Source organism: Macaca fascicularis, chromosome 1 (genome assembly GCF_037993035.2).
Source record: "Macaca fascicularis isolate 582-1 chromosome 1, T2T-MFA8v1.1".
NCBI classification, from domain to species: Eukaryota; Metazoa; Chordata; class Mammalia; order Primates; family Cercopithecidae; genus Macaca; species Macaca fascicularis.
In genome coordinates this window covers 159,666,565-159,688,924 of record NC_088375.1, presented here as the reverse complement: position 1 = coordinate 159,688,924, position 22,360 = coordinate 159,666,565, and the positions used below count along the sequence as shown (strand labels likewise).

At 37.1% G+C, this 22,360-nt stretch overlaps 1 long non-coding RNA gene across 1 annotated transcript in view; it reads right to left on the bottom strand.

Moving 5' to 3' along the window:
* Positions 1–1,191: 1,191 nt before the first annotated feature.
* Positions 1,192–22,360, bottom strand: part of LOC135968732 (uncharacterized) — a 30,665-nt gene continuing 9,496 nt past the window's right edge. The window contains exon 3 of the long non-coding RNA XR_010583690.1: positions 1,192–1,455. This is a non-coding gene — a long non-coding RNA (uncharacterized lncRNA). The remainder of the gene's footprint in view (positions 1,456–22,360) is intronic.

Genomic DNA, 22,360 nt, shown 5'->3' with positions numbered 1-22,360 from the left:
GGAAAAAATGGAATCTATCTTTTAATATTATTTTAAGTGGTCCCAGAGTTATAATTGGCTCAAACGTCATTCACAGTTCCTTATGATGGTTGAAAACTCAAAATAGTTTTGTATCACTGGAACTTGCGGGTACAGCTGAAGGAGAAAAAAAATCTTATTACCGACTGGGAATAAGGGGAAAAAAAACTGGCTACAAGATGATGATAAATCTCATTTGTGATATATATAGGAATTACATATTAACTGAGGTCAAAGTCAATGCTCCTTAAGTGGGCTCCTTCTCCATCTTTTCTATTTATAAACTGGAAATAGCCTAGCAGGTCAACTCCAGAAACTACGTCTATATTCCTCACTGCTGTCACTCTACATCCTAGAATAGTGCCTAACAAATAATAGCACTTAATAAATATTTGACCAGAAAAGTTCAAATTAATAAATTTATTAATATTATTTTTCTACCTCACAGGAGTATAGTATCATTTAGATATAATTACACATTTCCTTGAGTTCATTGGGTACCCTACAAAGGCAAAATGACTCTTAAATTCATTGTATTGTAGGCCTCATTACTGACTTTTATATAGAACTTTTTCCTTTTAAGCAAAAATACTATGTTACTCTCTGGTCAACATATAAGTGGAAGGAAAGTAACTAATATTTATTGACTCACTAGGACTGGCATGTGCCACGTGCCTGCATATGCACTGTCTCATTTATTTTTCAGGACACTCTGATAAAGTAAACATTATTAATCCCCTTTTTACAAAGAAAGAGATATAAGCTTACAGAGATTAACTAATTTGCCTAAGGTTATGTAACCAGTAAGTGGCACAGTTCAAATTCAAACCCAGACCCTTCTGATTGCAATGTTCATACTCTTTCTATTATATCAAATTGGCAGAGGGAAACATATTCAAGCTACAAAACCAAGCATCCATCTGTCAGATTGAAAAACTTCTCCTCAAGCTTGGGATATGTCTGAGCTAGCATGTTTGTGTTTTCATTATGATAATTCCAGCAAAGGAGAAAAATGCCAATTGAGTCCAAACACCAAAATATCTTTTATTTAAATATTTTATTTTACAATCATATGCTAAGAAATTGCTCTTTGTTCAAAGGGGTCATTTTATTACAAATGTTTATTTCCTTGTGTTTTAGCTTGACTTATCTTTAGTTAGATCAATCAGAAGGAAAAACACAATTTAAAGAAAATCACAGGCAGAAAAAAAAAATACAAAGAAAAGAGAATTGGAGAGATCCTGAGCAGCATCTTGGTAAATCCACTGATGTCCACCAAGGAAGACATAAAAAACAAACCTTTCTTGATGAATACCAGTTTCCTGGAAGTGGGCAATTATGTTCTTTTTGTCCAGAAAGTTACTTCGAAAAGCCAGCATGACCTTCGCTTAAGTCTCCTGTGAATAAGCTCTGGAAGACGTCCATGAAAGTGTAATCCTATATGAAATTGAACAATCCTGTAGTAATTAGATTGATTATGAATTTAAGTCTTAAGGGAAAAGGTCTTATGCTGGTAAGTGAAGCAAAGATTATCAGTATTTTCACCACTCGTATCACCTGCACATAGATATTGCACACACCCTTGAATGAATAATTACCAGCATTGAAAACTAAAGACAGAAGCCTTTAGTGTGACACAGGAGTGCTAGCATGTCTGTGTATGCCTTTCTTGGAAAGAAAAAAATCCCCGGAAAAAGAAATGGCTTATTTTAAACTGGTCTATGTAAAACTCCCTTAATAAACACATGTTGAGTTAAAGAAGAAATTATTCAGTAAAATTTATAAAGAAAAATCATTTTGATAAACTTTTGGCAGCCTCAAATTACTTCAATGATCTGATCAAAGTCTGAGCATTGGTGCTGGAAATCTCTATAAGTAAAACTCTGCCAAAAGCAGATATTAGGCCATGAGCATAAATAATCAGAATTATGACCTACCAAAAAGTGGTCTATGTTACCAATCTGTACTGTACCTCAGTCTTTCTCACTCTAAAATAGAGTTTGTAAGCAATTCCTTTCTAAAAGAAGATATTTTAAATCATATTTGTTCTATAAATAGGCAATTTACCTATGTGGTTTCTTTTGAGGGATAGAGTCCATGTGTCCCAAATATCACCCTTTCTTACACACATACTGCTCTAAAACTAAGAAACTCACCAGTAATGGTGCTTCTTTGGTCTAAGATGTATGTTAACTGTCCATATAAATATATATTATTTCCTTTAAGAGCGTAGTTTGAGGGAAATTGAGTCTATTTTAATATGGAAAAGAGAAAAAATTTTAATATCCATAGAAAAAATCAGATGACTAAATACCAACTAAATAAGTAAAGATTCCAGAATTCATGACAATAGAAAGTTAGAGTAAAGGTAAATTTTTCTAAAATAATAACATAATTCATCTAGCTCACCTTACTTAAGAAGATTAATGTATGCAAAGCTCTCTGAAATCCTTGGGAAAAAAGCCACAGAAATAGAGTTCATAATTATAGCTACATCTCCTAGTGCCTAAACAAATCCTGGTTAAAAGTCCCATTAATTCATTCAGATCACCAGACAACCATTTTAGTAAACCAAAAGTAAAAACTCTCACATGCTAGTCAAGGAGCCAAAGAGTTAAATGCAACCTGCAAGGGATCTCATTCCAACCAGGATTCAACTTGGGTAGTGTAAGAATCTGATTCACATATTTTTAATGGGCATCTTTCAGACATTTTAAAGAGAAAAAGATTAATAAATTGTCTCCAATCCCTACTCCTAACATGCAAGGAATGAAAAGACTGCCACCTGTCTAGGATTTGAGTTTCATAGGCATGTTTACTACATCAAAGCATCAAGGGACAGACTTTGAGAGAAGACAGACAAGATCAAGAGACTTGCACATTTTAAATAAGATGTGAAAATTACAACATAAAAAAGGATCAGAACCTCTCTTTATTCATTCACAATTCTGAGGGCTCTTAAATGAGTTAGGCTTAAATTTACTGTATGTCTAGGAAAAGGTTTACTGTGTAAAAGGAAATTTAAGGGGTAACAAATGTATTTCATAGAGCTTTATAAATTAATAAAAGTATTCTGCAAGGTGCTTTGAGATTCAAAGATTAAAAGCAACTGTGGAGCCACATAAAGCATTCACATTCCCTAATGCTGTGAGAATATGAGAAACTTTCTCAGCTGTTGTCAATTTTTTCCATATTTCTTCTTTTCTGGTGCTATCTCTACCAACAAAAGCAATAACACCTTACATTTAAGTTAAGCTTTAAAGACTACAAAAGAACATACATGTTACCTTTTTTGATCTTTATATGTATTCTGAAGGTATTTTTATCTTAATGTAGATGAGGCAATCAAGATAAAAAGAAATTTAGTGATTTGCTCAAGATTACATACAGGAAAGTAGCAGAACTAAGTGTCAAACCCATGTCTTTGGACTCCACGTCCATGACATTGTCCCCTACCAACCTAGATTTGTCTACCAGGTAATGATATGGACAACCTGCTGATTTCACAAGGAAGACATTCTAGTCAGAATTGTTAAAATACTTGATTTTAGTATTAAGGCAAATTATAGTAATTTTCATCACTGATAGCACAGTGAAGGTGCAAACTACAACTCTTTTACATGAGGCACACTAAGCAAATTGATTAGAGATTTCAGGTTGTCTCTGGATCTGCCTAAGTATGGCCATTTTTTTTTTCCTTTTTTCTTTTTCTTTTTTTTTTTTTTTTTTTTTTTTTTTGACTTCTGGACCTGAACTTGTGAAACTGAGTTTCAGCAAATTTTAGGATGTGTTGATGCAATCCACATGTAGTGTGCATGAAACTCTGCCTAGGCCATAGCCCCAGGGGCAGGTGGCTCCTTTGATCTTTATAGTTGTAAAGGAAACATTTGGTAATTAGACTTAAAAAGTACCCTGGAGGAAAACAGGAAGGCATTTGTACAATGACATGAAACTCTTCTTTTTCTGCCTAAATCCCATCCTTCCAGGAGTAAGAGAGTCTGAAGGAGAATTCTGAAGATAGAAGGAACTTCAGAGGTAATTGTTAGATGGGTTCTTGCAATAACAATGAAAATAGAGGTAAAAAAATCAAAAATAGCTTTAGTCAGACTTCACTGGGTAACAAACCACCCCCAAGCCTACTGGCTTTAAGAAAAAAAAAAAAAAAAAAAAGCTATTGCTTTCCACTATTCTGAGGGTTTGGCTGGGTGGCTCCTCTGCTGACCTCACCTGCACTTTGCACTTAACATGCAGCGTTCGCCTGGAGGGTCAGCTATGGGGTCTATATTCAAGGTGCGAAAATATACTTCACCTGTTGATGGCAGAAGTCACATTGCCTAAGTTCGTGGACACAAGAAGCATAATTCTTGAGAGGCCATGTTTTAACAGTCTACCACACTAGGGTTTTTAACACCACCAGTACACAGAATCATCTATTTTGAAACAAAATACTAATAATGGTCTCTAGACTGATTTAAATTGTCTGGGGTGAAGCTCAGTTATCAACACATGTTAAAAACTCTCCAGGTGATGAAAATTAAGCCAGAATTAAGAATCTAGGTTTATATTTCAGTGACTGAATTTTCGCAGTTGCAGAATAAGGGAAAATACTTTGCAGTAAGAATTTCATACAAAGGTAAATGATAAAGGGTAAGATGAAATAGAAAACAAATAGAAGACAGAAAAGTATTGAAACAAAGTGGATTAAAAAAATCAGGACAGAGATACTGTCTCCATCAAAACTAGCTATGAATTTCTACCAATAATATCCTACTCAAGAAATATTGGTGATTGATGACTATGCATTATATTTGTAGTTTGTTGTATTCATATGTAGAGACATGCTTAAATATTTTATTATAAAATCCAGCACACAAGTTCACTCATTTTGCTGTTTTAGTGTTTCTCAGTGATCCTTTGTACTTTCCCTCTAATACATGGGTTCTCAACATGAACTGAACCTAGGAAGATTTTTGAAGAATACTGACTGATGCATAAGCCCAAACCCAAGAATTCTGATTTATCTGTCCTGAAATGGGGCCCCAGTATCAATTCTTCAGGTGTTTCTATTGTGAAACCAAGCTTCAGAACTGTTGCGCTAAGATGTCATGTTAAACAAAACTTTTCAAGTATTCTTAAGGAGTATTTGGCAATGACTGATAAACCAATACTATGTTCTTTCTTAGGATTCTAAAATAGCTCTATGAGGGCAGAACCTATATCTTGTTCAACTCCGTATATCCACATCCTGGTACAATGAGTGGCATAAGAAATAAACGAGTAATTGATTTACTGAATTAGCACCCCAACCTATTGTTATGTGAATTTGAGTGGTAACTGAATATGCAACAGTTTCCAGAAATACCATGTATTCATCAAAACCTTACTGAGAAATCTACTTTTGGCAAAGTACTGTGCCAGTTGCTTCATATATATATACACACACACACACATATATATATACACACACACACACATATATATATTCATTCTATTAATGCCAAGCCATTGAAAAAAAAAATAATGCAATTGACAGTTACATCTAGGGTAAACTAGTAACTGCAAAATCTTCTATTGTTTGACTACCCAAGTATTAACTGAAATAGTTATCCCCATCAGACACAGGCAGAGTTTATATAATGAAACTACTTAAAACATAGTTTATTAACAGCCAGTATTCCTACACCCCGTAGCACAGGAGTGACCTACCCAGGGACATGAGTCTCAGGCACCCCAGCCGAATGCCAAACAACTGTCTTTTTTACTCTTAGTTACATTTACCTCCCACATTTGCTGTTACTCCTTACTGTGTTCCAGCATCTGTTGAACTCCTAAATCCTGTCTTAAACTTCTGTTCCCAACAATGTTTAGCCTTTGGAATGTGGCTTCTCTAGTTTCAACCCTCATCCTCTCTAGAATACAGCTTAGACTGATTCCCTGACTTTGTTTTACTCTCAGTCAATATCCAGAAAATGATGCCAGTTGATGTCTAGACATGGGGCACTATCCATGATATCCCACTAGTCTGTACCCCATGTAAGCTTCTCCCTTATCCCCAACCCACACAGCTTCAGGTCAGGAAAAAAATAGACTAAGCACTCAGGTTCAAAATCTTCAATATTTTCATGATTTATTTCCAAGCCTTCTAGTCTCCCTACTCTAGAAGGACTGGAGGAGGAAATTAGGAACCCCTCACCTTGACTAAACAAGTTTATAGACCAGTGCTCCAAAAGTCCCTGTGTTAAGATCAAACTAGCAATATTTTGATGTACCCCCTCAACAAGTAGAAGCCTAACATCCTGGTGTACTTCCAGGATCAATATATTTTATATATCTAGTCTTCTATACCACACCCTGAGGCTGCCCTTTCCTGTATCAAGAGAGTATATGGACTCAGGAGACTTCATAAATCAAGTTTTCCAAACTAATATTGGGCATTCTCCTAAATAAAAGAATTAATAAATATGGAAAATGCTGAATTTAGCAAAATCAAACTGATTTATTTAGTGGAGGTCTTCATAGAACTTTTATACACACTGTGATTTTCCAGCACCAGGTGGCTCCTAATGCTGCAAAATCAGTACTGATGATTTGAAGAATTCTGTGATCTCTCACTAACCTTCCCAAATCTGGAGATGAGTAAACTGAATTTATATCATTTTCTCTCTTTTTATATCTCATGATTGGCTGGGAAGAGAGGGTAGGAGGTACAGGTAGAGAGGGATGGATTAGAGACTGGGAAATTTGGAGAAATGCTTAGGGCTACTAAATAGGAACAAAGGCTGTGGGGATTCTTACTAAATTGGGGGTGTTACTAAAGCCCTGGGTTATCTCCTCATCTTAAGAATATGATATATTTGTGATAAGGTAAAGTGAATTTTGATACAGTATATTTTACAAAATCTCAGAAGAGCAAAACTTCATACAACATTGACTGAACTCTAATCAATTCCAGCAATCTTCTGATGCACTCTAACTGCAGAAAAGTGGATGGAATACAAACTACCCAGCTCAAAAATTGAGCTCGGAGGGGAAAATGAACTAAAATCAAGAAAAATTCATTAACAGCATATAAAAGCAAATAGAATATCTAGAAAAATGATAGCTTTGTTAAGCATAAGCAATATTTTATGCTTATGGTAAATGATATAACAATTATAGATATTGTACTGTAGAAGTAAAACAGTAAAAACAATAAGGATAAAGAAGTAATAATAGCAAAATGGAGGTTAATAGCCTTTTCAGGAACAAATGTAACTCAGAAGGTAGGAAAAAATTCATTGAGTGCTATAGAAGAACATAATAAAATAAGAATAAAATAAGTTCTTCATCAACTTAAAAGATGAAGTAAAATGGGGAGATTGCAGAATAAGAAAAAAACAGTCTTTTTAGAGAACTATGAAATAAATTGGAGACAGGAAGAAAAAATAGAATTACTAAAATAGAGGGAAAGCTTGAAGTAATCAAGCAAATGCAAAGGAAAAAGCCAAAACATTAAAGCAGTTAAAGAAAAGATTATAGATATGAAGGACAGGCAAAGACAACAATGAAGATATAGTAAATCATTCTGAACTACATAATCTCCAAAACAAAAACCAAAATATATCCAAAGATATAATACAAGACAACATATGGGAAATTAAGGAAAACTTAAATCTGTGTATCTAAAAGATACTATTTCAGGTGAAAAATACAATGATCAACAAAAAATATACTTTAGTTGTTATTGAATTTCAAAAATAAGAAAAACTCTTCAGGAATTCCCCGCAGGAAAAAAAAAAAAAAAAAGTCACATTAGCTTCAGACATCTCCATAGCATTGGTTGCCAAAATATGTTAGAGCAATATCTATAAAGCTTTGAGAGACAGAAAGTATTACCTAAAAATACTATATCCAGGTAAGATATCTTTCAAGAATTAAAATAGATGCATATATTTAAAAATAAAAAAACACGGAATGTAGCAGCTTTGAGCTACTGTAAAAGACCAAGTCAGTATATAAATTATTAGTAGGCAAGTCAATCAAGAATTCCGGAATGAAGAAGCCATGGTAAAAGACAGAAGGCTAATTTAATGACTATTAAGCTTGACAATGAAAAACAGTAATATATCATACAAAAGTTGAGAGAGAAAGTGTGAGCAAGCATAATATAGAATATGAAAACATTTCATTTAAAACATTTTCCATAAACTTTATTTGTAATGTTGGAGGAATTTTTGTGAACTAATACTTCCTTTTTTTTATGAGAAACCAATTTATTGGCAAATGAAACTGAGCATTCCTTCAACCATGGGTTGTTACAGATTTTTATATTTGGAGGTAACCCATTCGATAGATATTGTTTATGAATATGATAGAATATATATTTACTTTTTAAACTGCAGATGTCACCCCTTGGACCGTTGTCCTTTTAAGCACTTGTCAGATTTCTTAGATTCTGAAATGTGTCTATAGCAATTTACATACATGTTGTTTAATGCTACAGAGGTTTGAACACTCACGTAGGTAAAGTCTTGGAGAATAATATATTACTGTTGTCATGCTGTTGTATGCTTTTAGTGCTGGAATAAACTTAGTTTTCAAAATTAGTTTTCTAGCATGTTGACATCTTTCTTTTTTTTTTTTCCTTTTTTTTTTTTTTTTTTTTTAGACAGAGTCTCGCTCATTGCCCAGGCTGCAGTGCAGTGGCGCGATCTCGGCTCACTGCAAGCTCCGCCTCCTGGGTTCACACCATTCTCCTGCCTCAGCCTCCCAAGTAGCTGGGACTACAGGCACCTGCCACCAGGCCTGGCTAATTTTTTTTTTTTTTGTATTTTTAGTAGAGACAGGGTTTCAATATGTTAGCCAGGATGGTCTCAATCTCCTGACCTCATGATCCACCCGTCTCGGCCTCACAAAGTGCTGGGATTACAGGCATGAGTCTTTTATTATTATTATACTTTACATTCTAGGGTACATGTGCACACCGTGCAGGTTTCTTACATATGTATACATGCACCATGTTGGTGTACTGCACATGTTAACTCAACATTTACATTAGGTATATCTCCTTATGCTTTTCCCCCCCTCCCCCCACCCCAAAACAGGCCATGGTGTGTGATGTTCCCCACCCTGTGTACAAGTGTTCTCATTGATCAATTCCTAGCTATGAGTGAGAACCTGCAGTGTTTGGTTTTCTATCCTTGTGATAGTTTGCTCAGAATGATGGCTTCTAACTTCATCTATGTCTCTATAAAGGACATTAACTCATCCTTTTTTATGGCTACATAGTATTCCATGGTGTATATGTGCCACATTTTCTTAATCCAGTCTATCATTGATGGACATTTGGGTTGGTTCCAAGTCTTTGCTATTGTGAAAAGTGCCACAGTAAACATACGTGTGCATGTGTCTTTACAGCAGCATGACTTATAATCCTTTGCATATATGCCCAGTAATGGGATGGCTGGGTCAAATGGTATTTCTAGTTCTAGATCCTTGAGAAATTGCCAAACTGTCCTCCAAAATGGTTGAACTAGTTTACAGTCCCACTAACAGTGTAAAAGTGTTCCTGTTTCTCCACATTCTCTCCAGCACCTCTTGTTTCCTGATAGCCATTCAAACTGGTGTGAGATGGTATCTCATTGTGGTTTTGATTTGCATTTCTCCAATGGCCAGTGATGATGAGCATTTTGTCACATGTCTGTTGGCTACATAAATGTCTTCTTTTGAGAAGTGTCTGTTCATATCCTTTGCCCACTTTTTGATGGAGTTGTTTGATTTTTTTCTTGTAAATTTGTTTAAGTTCTTTGTAGATTCTGGATATTAGCCCTTTGTCAGATGGGTAGAGTGTAAAAATTTTCTCCCATTCTGTAGATTGCCTGTTCACTCTGATGGTAGTTTCTTTTGCTATGCAGAAGCTCTTTAGTTTAATTAGACCCCATTTGTCAATTTTGGCTTTTGTTGCCTTTGCTTTTGGTGTTTTAGTCATGAAGTCCTTGCACGTGCCTATGTCCTGAATGGTATTGCCTAGGTTTTGTTCTAGGGTTTTCATGGTTTCAGGTCTAACATTTAAGTCTTTAATCAATCTTGAATTAATTTTTGTATAAGGTGTAAGGAAGGGATCCAGTTTCAGCTGTCTCCATATGGCTAACCAGTTTTCCCAGCACCGTTTATTAAATAAGGAATCCTTTCCTGATTTCTTGTTTTTGTCAGGTTTGTCAAATATCAGATGGTTGTAGATGTGTGGTAATATTTCCAAGAGCTCTACTCTGTTCCATTGGTCTATATCTCTGTTTTGGTACCAGTACCATGCTGTTTTGGTTACTGTAGCCTTGTAGTATAGTTTGAAGTCAGGTAGCATGATGCATCCAGCTTTGTTCTTTTGGCTTAGGATTGTCTTGGCAATGAAGGCTCTTTTTTGGTTCCATACGAACTTTAAAGTCGTTTTTTCCAATTCTGTGAAGAAAGTCATTGATAGCTTGATGATGGGATGGCATTAAATCTATAAATGACCTTGTGCAGTATGGCCATTTTCACAATATTGATTCTTCCTATCCGTGAGCATGGAATGTTCTTCCATTTGTTTGTGTCCTCTTTGATTTCATTGAGCAGTGGTTTCTAGTTCTCCTTGAAGAGGTTCTTCATATCTCTTGTAAGTTGGATTCCCAGATATTTTATTCTCTTTGAAGCAATTGTGAATGGGAGTTCACTCATGATTTGGCTCCCTGTTTGTCTGTTATTGGTGTATAGGAATGCTTGTGATTTTTGCACATTGATTTTGTATCCTGAGACTTTGCTAAAGTTGCTTATCAGCTTAAGGAGATTTTGGGCTGAGACGATGGGGTTTTCTAAATATACAATCATGTCATCTGCAAACAGGGACAATTTGACTTCCTCTTTTCCTAATTGAATACCCTTTATTTATTACTCTTGCCTGATTGCCCTAGCCAGAACTTCCAACACTATGTTGAATAGGAGTGGTGAGAGAGGGCATCCCTGTCTTGTACCAGTTTTCAAAGGGAATGCTTGCAGTTTTTGCCCGTTCAGTATGATATTGGCTGTAGGTTTGTCATAAATAGCTCTTATTATTTTTAGATACGTCCCATCAATACATAGTTTATTGAGAGTTTTTAGCATGAAAGGCTATTGAATTTTGTGCAAGGCCTTTCCTGCATCTATTGAGATAATCATGTGGTTTTTGTCTTTGGTTTTGTTTATATGATGGATTATGTTTATTGATTTGCATATGTCGAACCAGCCTTGCATCCCCGGGATGAAGCCAACTTGATCTTGACAGATAAGTTTTTTGATGTGCTGCTGGATTCAGTCTGTCAGTATTTTATTGAGGATTTTTGCATTGATGTTCATCAGGGATATTTGTCTAAAATTCTTTTTGTTGTGTCTCTGCCAGGCTTTGGTATCAGGATGATGTTGGCCTCAAAAAATGAATTAGGGGGGATTCCCTCTTTTCTAGTGATTGGAATAGTTTCAGAAGGAATGGTAGCAGCTCCTCTTTATACCTCTGGTAGAATTCGGCTGTGAATCTGTCTGGTCCTGGACTTGTTTGGTTAGTAGGCTATTAATTATTGCCTCAATTTCAGAACCTGTTATTGGTCTATTTAGGGATTCAACTTCTTCCTGATTTAGTCTTGGAAGGGTGTATGGGTCCAGGAATTTATCCATTTTTTTCTAGATTTTCTAGTTTATTTGCATAGAGGTGTTTATAGTATTCTCTGATGGTAGTTTGTATTTCTGTGGGATTGGTGGTGATATCCCCTTAATCATTTTTCATTGCATCTATTTGATTCTTCTCTCTTTTCTTCTTTTTTAGTCTTGATAGTGGTCTATCAATTTTGTTGATTTTTTCAAAAAACCAGCTCCTGGATTCATTGATTTTTTTGAAGTTTTTTGTGTCTCTATCTCCTTCAGTTCTGCTCTGATCTTAGTGATTTCTTGCCTTCTGCTAGCTTTTGAATGTGTTTGGTCTTGCTTCTCTTGTTCTTTTGTTTGTTTTTGTTTTTTTTTTTTTGTTTTTGAGATGGAGTTTCACTCTTGTTGCCCAGGCTGGAGTGCAATAGCATCATCTCGGCTCACTGCAACCTCCGCCTCCCAGGTTCAAGCAATTCTCCTGCCTCAGCCTCCTGAGTAGCTGGGATTACAGGCATGCACCACCATGCCTAGCTAATTTTGCATTTTTAGTAGAGACAGGGTTTCACCACGTTGGTCAGGCTGGTCTTGAACTCCCAACTTCAGATGATATGCCCACCTCAGCCTCCCAAAGTGCTGGGATTACAGGCATGAGCCACCACACCTGGCTCTCTAATTCTTTTAATTGTGATGTTAGGGTGTCAATTTTAGATCTTTTTTGCTTTCTCTTGTGGACATTTAGTGCTATAAATTTCCATCTACACACTGCTTTAAATGTGTCCCAGAGATTCTGGTATGTTGTGTCTTTCTTCTCATTGGTTTCAAAGAACATCTTTATTTCTGCCTTCATTTCGTTATGTACTCAGTAGTCATTCAGGAGCAGGTTGTTCAGTTTCCATGTAGTTGAGCGGTTTTGAGTGAGTTTCTTAATCCTGACTTCTAGTTTGATTGCCCTGTGGTCTGAGAGGCATTTTGTTATCTTTTCTGTTCTTTTACATTTGTTGAGGAGTGCTTTACTTCCAATTATGTGGTCAATTTTGGAATAAGTGCGATGTGGTGCTGAATTTGATCCTGCCATTATGATGTTAGCTGGTTATTTTACTCATTAGTTGATGCAGTTTCTTCCTAGCTTCGATGGTCTTTACAATTTGGCCTATTTTTGCAGTGGCTGGTACCGGTTGTTCCTTTCCATGTTTAGTGCTTCCTTCAGGAGTTCTTGTAAGGCAGGCCTGGTGGTGACAAAATCTCTAAGCATTTGTTTGTAAAGCATTTTATTTCTCCTTCACTTATGAAGCTTAGTTTGGCTGGATATGAAATTTTGGGTTTAAAATTCTTTTCTTTGAGAATGTTGAATATTGGCCCCCACTCTCTTCTGGCTTGTAGAGTTTCTGCTGAGAGATCCGCTGTTAGTCTGATGGACTTCCCTTTGTGGGTAACCCGACCTTTCTCTCTGGCTGCCCTTAACATTTTTTCCTTAATTTCAACTTTGGTGAATCTGACAATTGTGTGTCTTTGAGTTACTCTTCTCAAGGAATATCTTTGTGGCGTTGTCTGTATTTCCTGAATTTGAAAGTTGGCCCACCTCACTAGGTTGGCAAAGTTCTCCTGGATAATATCCTGAAGAGTGTTTTCCAGCTTTGTTCTATCTTCCCCGTCACTTTAGGTACACCAATCAGACATAGATTTGGTCTTTCCACATAGCCCCATATTTCTTGGAGGCTTTGTTCATTTCTGTTTACTCTTTTTTCTCTAAACTTCTCTTCTCACTTCATTTCATTCATTTGATCTTTAATCATTGATACCCTTTCTTCCACTTGCTTAAATCAGGTACTGAAGCTTGTGCATGCATCACATAGTTCTTGTACCATTGTTTTCAGCTCCATTAGGTCATTTAAGGACTTCTCTACACTGTTTATTCTAGTTAGCCATTCGTCTAATCTTTTTTCAAGGTTTTTAGCTTCTTTGCGATGGGTTCGAACATCCTCCTTTAGCTTGGAGAAGTTTGTTATTACTGATCATCTGAAGCCTTCTTCTCTCAACTCGTCAAAGTCATTCTCGGTCCAGCTTTGTTCTGTTGCTGGTGAGGAGCTGCGTTCCTTTGGAGGAGAAGCAGCACTCTGATTTTTAGAATTTTCAGCTTTTTTGCTCTGGTTTCTCCCCATCTTTGTGGTTTTATCTACCTTGGTCTTCAATGATGGTGATGTACAGATGGGGTTTTGGTGTGGATGTCCTTTCTGTTAGTTTTCCCTCTTCACAGTCAGGACCCTCAGCTGCAAGTCTTTTGGATTTTGCTGGAGGTCCACTCCAGACCCTGTTTGCCTGGGTATCTATCACCAGTGGAGGCTGCAGAACAGCAAATATTGCAGAATGGCAGATGTTGCTGCCTAATCCTTCTTCTGGAAGCTTCGTCTCCGGGGGGAACCTAGCTGTATGAGGTGTCAGTTGGCACCTACTGGGAGGTGTCTCCCGGTTAAGTTACTTGGGGGTCAGTGGCCCACTTGAGGAGGCTGTCTGTCCGTTCTCAGATCTCCAACTCCATGCTAGGGGAACCACTACTCTCTTCAAAGCTGTCAGACAGGGATGCTTTAGTCTGCAGAAGTTTCTGCTGCCTTTTGTTCAGCTATGCCCTGCCCCCAGAGGTGGAGTCTATAGAGGCAGGCAGGTCTCCTTGAGCTGTGGTGGGCTCCACCCAGTTCGAGCTTCCAGGCTGCTGTTTACCTACTTAAGCCTCAGCAATGGCAGAGCCCCCTCCCCCAGCCTCGCTGCCACCTTGCAGTTTGATCTCAGACTGCTGTGCTAGCAGTGAGCAAGGCTCCGTGGGCTTGGAACACTTGAGCCAGGCATGGGAGATAATCTCCTGGTGTGCCATTTGCTAAGGCCATTGGAAAAGGGCAGTATTAGGGTGGGAGTGTCCCAATTTTCCAGGTACCATCTGTCATGGCTTCCCCTTGCTAGGAAAGGGAATTCCCCAACCCCTTGTGCTTCCCAGGTGAGGCGATGCCCTGCCCTCCTCCATGGGCTGCACCCACTGTCTGACAAGCCGCAGTGAGATGAACCCAGTACCTCAGTTGAAAATGCAGAAATCACCCATCTTCTGCATCACTCACGCTGGGAACTGCAGACTGGAGCTGTTCCTATTCGGCCATCTTGTAACCTCCCGAAATAATGCTTCTTATCAAGCAGAAATATGTATTTGAAGTTGAAGGGACTGCAACACATGGTTGAAATTTGAAATATGCAGCTTTTTCATGGCCCAACTCCAGGAGCACCATTCATGTTATAATCTCAACAACTAAATGTGGTGACCCTGGAGTTTCACTTCAGTTTTTCTTCTGTTAAATTCAAATAAGACTATATGGAATGATTTATTTTTAAAACTAGGCATTTACTATCAATACATTTATCAAAGTATTTCTATATGCATATAATATCCTTTTATCAATAAATATGCAAAGAAGACTTCTTAATATTTTCCTCCTCTTAAATATTATTTAATTATATTTAGATTTAACTGTTTAATAACTATTTAATTATATGGAGATATGTAGCAATTTATAAGTGATGTTGAGTAGTCAGGAGAAACTATGGTACTGTTCTTGTTCTTTTCTTTGTTGAATCTGGCTATTTATCTGTCATTCATTTAATCCTTTTTAACATTCCACTCTGTCCATATATGTCTGAATCCCAAAAAATGTTCAGCCTAGATGTGTTGAACATAATTTGTCCCACATACCTAATTCCTTTTCCTGGATTTAATTTCTCTCTGAGAGACCCTGAAGAAAGCATTCCTATATGCCCTATGACCCTACCATCACGGCCACAGCTTATTAAACAAGGATGGACACCAGGTCCAAGATCAAGTCTTTGGTTAGCCATAAATGAATGAATAATTTGACTCAAAAAGAAATACAGACTGTAGTAATTGGTAACAGCACTTGAATCAGATCAGAGTGAGGATAGCCATGTTGTGCCATGTGAAAGATGAGTAAGAGAAAAACCTAGTTGCTAAAGAAAGGAAAGAATTAGGCACTGTTAGAGAAGGAAAAAAATAAAAAATGGCCAGGCATAGTGGCACACTCCTGTAGTCCCAACTACCCTGGAGGCTGAAGTGGGAGGATTGCCTCAGGAGATAAGGCTGCAGCAAGCCATGATGGCGCCACTGTATTCCAGCCTGGGTGACAGAGCAAGACCCTGACTTATGGTGGGGTGTGGTAGCTCACCCCTGTAATCCCAGCACTTTGAGAGGCCAAGGTGAGCAGATCACAAGGTCAGGAAATCGAGACCATCCCGGCTAACACTGAACCCCCATCTCTACTAAAAATACAAAACAAAATTAGCCAGACTTGGTGGTGGGAGCCTGTAGTCCCAGCTATTTGGGAGGCTGAGGCAGGAGAACAGTGTGAATCTGGGAGGTAGAGCTTGCAGTGAGCCGAGATTGCGCCACTGCACTCCAGCCTGGGCAACAGAGTGAGACTCTATCTCAATAAAAACAAAAAAACAAAAAAACAACAACCTTGGACCCCTGACTTATTTACTTAAATAAATAAATAAATAAATAAATATGAATTAGACAGTATTAGAGACCAAGGCAGTGAGAATTTGTGGGACCAAAATTAAGAGGGAGACGCCAAGAAAAAGGAGCCTAGAATTTAGAATTTGAAGCCACTTTTACCTTGAGGTAAATACTAGTACCAAATGAGAACACAGTATCTGAGAGGTTAAGAATCTGAGAAGCTAATTGGCTGGGTGCAGTGGCTCATACCTGTAATCCCAGCACTTTGGGAGGCCAAGGCAGGCAGATCACGAGGTCAGGAAATCGAGACCATCCTGGCTAACACGGTGAAATGCCATCTCTACAAAAAATTAGCCAGGCGTGGTGGCGGGCGCCTGTAGTCCCAGCCTCTCAGGAGGCTGAGGCAGGAGAATGGCGTGAACCCAGGAGGCAGAGGTTGTAGTGAGCCAAGATCGAACCACTGTACTCCAGCCTGGGCAACAGAGCGAGACTCTGTCTCAAAAAAAAAAAAAAAAAAAAAACCAAGCAAACAGAAAAAAAACAAAAGAAAAGAGAAGCTAATCAAAGCTTTCAACAGTCATAATTCAGAGGCACAAAATGTAAGAGTTCAAGGAGTTCCAAGAAAGTGGAGCCATTAAAAACTTCTAGCATTTAATTAGGAATCTGAAGGGTTACTTGCTAAAGCATAAGAAATAGAAGAACTCTCAAAAGAACTGAAGCCCAGCTTTGAATCATCTCAACCTTTACTGGAATGAGGTGATCTCCTAATTTGATTGCTTGCCAAAAGTAAAAGTAAATCCTCTCTAGAGGAAGAAAACATCATTTAAACTTGAAGCATAAATGCTCAGCACTTAAAAAAATAAAAATAACCAAGCATACAAAAAAAAATAAAACAAACAAGATTTGACTACAAATGAGAAGAACAAATTAGCAAAAAATAGAAACACACTTATAGGGTGTCTAAATACTAGAGTTTTAGACGCAAGTTGTTAATTTTTTATTAATACAGTCAAGCAATTCACTAACAAGCATTATGTCTCTTCTAAGCATTACATAGTGCTGGGATTATAGGCATGAGCCACCTGGCCTGGGCAAGAAAAAAATCTTAAAGGTAGACAGGAGAAAACTTCATTATTTTAAAACAGAGCAACAATAAGGCACACAATGTAACTTTTGATAGAAATAATGGCAGCTAGAAACGTATGGAATAATATCTTCAAAGTGTTGAGGGGGAAACATCACTAAAAAAAAAAAAGGAAAGAAACGTAATAACAATATAACAAAAGTGGAAAATGAAATCATAAGAATGAATCAATCCAATTAATCCAAAAGAAGGCAAGAGAAGAGAGGAAAATGAACATAGGAGAGGTTAAATAAATAGAAAAAATAAGATTATAGATACTTTTCAATCCAAATATATCATTAATTACATTAAATATAAATGAATACCCCAATCAGAAAAACAAAGATTATTGGACATGAAAAAAAAAAATCTAACAACTATGCAATGTTTAGAAGAGACATAATGCTGCTTACAAGAAATATAATTTAAATATACACATATGGAAAGATTGAAAGTAAAAATGGGAGAAATATACCATCAAACACTAATCAAAATAAAGCTGGTTTCCCTATACTAAAATTAGAAAGATTAGATGTTACAGCAAAACAAACTCAGGAAAAATGATATTTCATAATGATAAAAGGGCTAATCTACCCTTTAGAATGTTAAAATTCTAAATTTGTATGCACCTAACAACATAGCCTCAAAATATATATAGCAAAATGGACCAAAAAAATACACAGAAATAGAGAAATTCATACATGAGAGAGAACAGAGACCTGCACAGAAGGTTTTATGGGCCAGGCCCAGAAGCAGTGTACATTACTTCTACCCACATTCCATTAATGTAAAGAGTTCTAAGCAGTAGTGGTTCTGATACCAAGTAGGTGATTAAGATTTAAAATTGGGAATTGAATTATTTAAGGAGAAATCAAACTCAGTTCTAGAGAAAGTTGCTAGCTGAGACCCAATGAGGAGATCAGGATCTCTAGTCTCCTGTCTAGGATTCAAGTTTAGACTTCATCTTGCATAGAAGCAGCAAGGGGAAAGTGGATGGACTATCCCAGTACCAGATCCATAACAAGGGTCAATTCAGCTAACTGGCCACATCTGGTGGAGGTTAAGTAGGGAACCGAAGCAAAAACAGTTGCCCCTAACACACTAATCACTCTCCAGGTCTTTAGACAACTACAGAAAGGCTGAAATAGTCTCTCTTCACGTCTTATTCATAATGAAGGAGAGAGAGACTCTAAATAGTACAAGACTGTGATGGACTGTGATGAACCTGCAAATAATTATAGATCATGGATGTGAATAGGGAAGGCAGGTCCTGATAAAAGAAGCATTTCTTTTGAGCTAAGTTCAATGTGGAGGACTCTCTCCCACTACTCAAAATTATTTTCTTCCAAGGTGGCTTCATGTCCCTTATTTTCAAAAGTGTTTTTAACCATATCATCCCCGACTTTTCCACTGGTAGCTGAAGTCTTTTCTCTTTCCACATTATTTAAGCACATCATTCCCACTCCACATAGATTACAGAATTTGTATTAAAGCTGAGAAAGGAAGAAAAAATCCTGGCCAGACTCTAAGCAGAAGAATAGAGAGCCTAGAGTAAAACAGGAATTAGCCATCAGAAAAGGATAGAAAGGAAAATAGCAAGTAGCCACAGGATGATTAGATCATGAAAACCTGGGCTACAAGAAGGTGACAGACACCTGAGATATAAGCACATGTCATAGGCTCTAAGAATTTAGCAACTCATGGTTTATTTTGGAAGAATTAGCAGGAAGAGAAAACAATGTGAAATGTGGCTGGACTTACTTCAGTAAGTCTAAGAATCAATAACTTTCACATACTATTTAGAAATCCATGGTTATGTGGTCAGACAAATCTCAAAATGCTACATGTCAGTCATGTGAAATCTTGGATAGACTTTTATTGTGGGTAGGAAATTTACGTTCAAGCTGAACTTTCAAGAGAAAAAACTGGCTGGAATTCTTTACCCTGGAGCCAAGAAAGGAACTTCAGATTCACTAGTCACTGAGGTATTTGTCAAAAATATGAATCCATGGAATTTTAGCCCATTCTTCATATGCTAAAGGCATAGACAGAGCTTAGCTTAAGCAAAAAAGTAAGTTGAAGAGTTTGCACTTTATAACCTACCAAATTTCCTTGTGTATCTATATCCTGGCTCCCTTTCTTCTCTATCCTGGAGACACTCATGCTTCAGTCCAAAGCTGAAGCTATAAAGGACTGTATTTCTTCAGAGTGTCCTATATGCTTAACTTCTTATCTCTCCTTTACAGGTGAAAAAGGATGCTCAAGGTGTTTAAGTTTGGATTAGCTCAAGATAATACAGATTAAAAGTGGTAGAGCTCATTTCACTTCTTTTCTTCCTTCACACATCCACTAATTCATTTATTCATTTTCTTAACATGTATTTACAAAGAGCATGCTATGCATAAAACATCTAACTTTTGCATGGAACCTCATGACTTTTTCAATTAGACTTTTCTTTTAATCCCCATAATAACTCTCTAAGACAGATAGGTTTCTAACATCATTTTACAGATATAGTCTTTAAGTTTCAAAGAGGTTAAGTAATTAGTCTTAAGTTACTAGGTTTATTAACTGTCAGAGCTAGGACTTGAATCTGGGTCCTCTCATGATAAATTTGGAAGAATTGCACATTAAATAGTACTAAAGGTGCAAAGAAGATAACGTATTGTTCCCACCTTCAAAAATATCATCTAGTTAAAAACCAAGGACAGATTAAATATTAATAACTATCTAAAGCAATATAGATACTATTAAAACACAGTGTCAGTTAAATTAGGTAGACGATAAATGTCAAGGATTCAGAGAGGAAAAGGATCGCTGGTAACTGAGGAATCACGGCAAGTTGTATGAAAGGGTCAGACATTGAGATGGTCTTTAGAAATTAAGAAGATCGTGGCTGGGTGCAGTGACTCACGCCTGTAATCCCAGCATGTTGGGAGGCCGAGGCGGGTGGATCACCTGAGGCCAGGAGTTCGATACCAACCTGGCCAACATGGTGAAACACTGTCTCTTCTAAAAATACAAAAAAAAAAAAAAAATTAGCCAGGCATGGTGGTGCATGCCTGTAATCCCAGCTACTCTGGAGGCTGAGGCAGGAGAATCACTTGAATCCAGGAGGTGAAGGCTTCAGTGAGCCAAGATTGCATCATTGCACTCCTACAGTCTGGGAGACAGAGCAAGACTGTCTCAAAAAAAAAAAAAAAAAAAAAAGAAAGAAAGAAAAGAAAAGAAAGAAATTAAGAAGATTAAGTAGAAAGTGAGGAAGGTCTTTAGTGCTTTAACGGCATAGTGGATGATATGAATAGTAACAAAAAGGTAGAAATAAACACACATGACATGTTTAAGGGACAATAAGTAGAGTAAAAATAATAATAATTGCTGTTTATTGAAAGGAAATAGCTTAGTGATTAAAAGCATTGCCTCTGAAAACAGACTCCTTGGGATTAAAACATGTTTCTGTCCCCTACTATCTTTTAAGATAGTAAACTAACTTTCTTATTTCTCAGTTTTCTCATCTGTAAAGCTGGAATAATATTACCTATTTCAGGGGGTTGTTATAAGGATTAAATGAGCTTACAAAGTATGTAGAACAGTGTGCAAACACTATGTAAGTTGAGTTACGATATCGTTTGACTCTGTGTCCCCACCCAAATCTCATCTCAAGGGAGGAACCTGGTGGGAGGTAATTGGATCATGGGGTCACTTTCCCCCACTGTTTTCATGATAGTGAGGGAGTTCTCACAAGAGCTGATGGTTTTAAAGTGTGGCATTTCCTCGCTCCTTCTCTCCTGCAGCCATGTAAAACATGCCTTGCTTCAGCTTTTGCTATGATTGTAAGTTCCCCGAGGCCTCTCCAGTCACACAGAATGGAGTCAATTAAATCTCCTTTCTTTATAAATTACCTGGTTTCAGGTAGCGTCTTTACAGCAATGTGAAAATAATCAAACACAAGTTAATTAAAAGTTCTGAAAATATTGTAAATATACTCTACTCCAGGTATTGTACTAAGCACAATTTATTTTTTCATTTAATCTTCATAATCCTATCAGGTATGTACTATTTTCCCTGTGTTACTAATGAGAAAATTAGAACTACGAGAGACAAATTCCTTAAGATCACTCAGCTGGTAATTTGAAAAGCTGGGTTCAAATACAAATGCAGACTGTGCTTCTAACCACTAACCTATACTTTCTGAGTATAGGAAGCAGTGGGAAAACAAATAAAGTAGGTTGAGGCCAAATTATTGAAAGCCTTGAAATCATCAGGCTAAGACGTTTAGATCTTATACTACAAGCAATAGAAAGCCACTAAAGGTTTCTGGACAGTGATGTGTTTTGGAAAGATTTGTCTAGTCACAGAATTCTGAATGAATTAGAAAGCTCTGGGCCATAGCAATATCAAGGACACACCAGCATATCTAAAAGGAATTTGAAGAATGTAGGGCTTCGTTGTTGTTGCTATTGTTGTTCTTTGAACTTACTCTTAAAGATTCATCCGTCTCTGTGAACCCATTTAGTCCCTAAGTCATAATGTATAATAGTTTCAATACCAAATAACTATAATTAATAATAGCTTCAACACCAAATAACCAAAGGAAATGTTAAGACATCTATTGGCTGATTCCTAAACCCACCCAAACCAAACCATCATGTACTCTTTAGCTGCATAAATATGGGTACAGAAATTTATGTATATCTTTATTTCCTTTGTGGTCTACAACTGAAAGGTATTTAGCAACCTGAACTAGAATATGAATCAATGTATGTAATTTCTCTGCATTTAATAGCCCTACTCATCCACCAGATGCCATCCCCAACTGTAAAGCATTGCTGGAGAAAGCCATTCAACCAGGGTTGCTACTTCTACAAGCTTATGATCTTCAACCTCAGCTGGGACTCAGATGCTGCCAGGCAGTGTTTCTTGGCAGCTCTGATCAGATATCTTTCCTTCTCTTTCAGCAGCTATGTCAAATTTTCACCACTCTTAAGCCTTCTATATCTCTTCCTCATCCCACCATCACTGATACCTCTTACTCCACATACACATGCTAAACAGATGACCTTTTTTGTGTTTTACTAGGA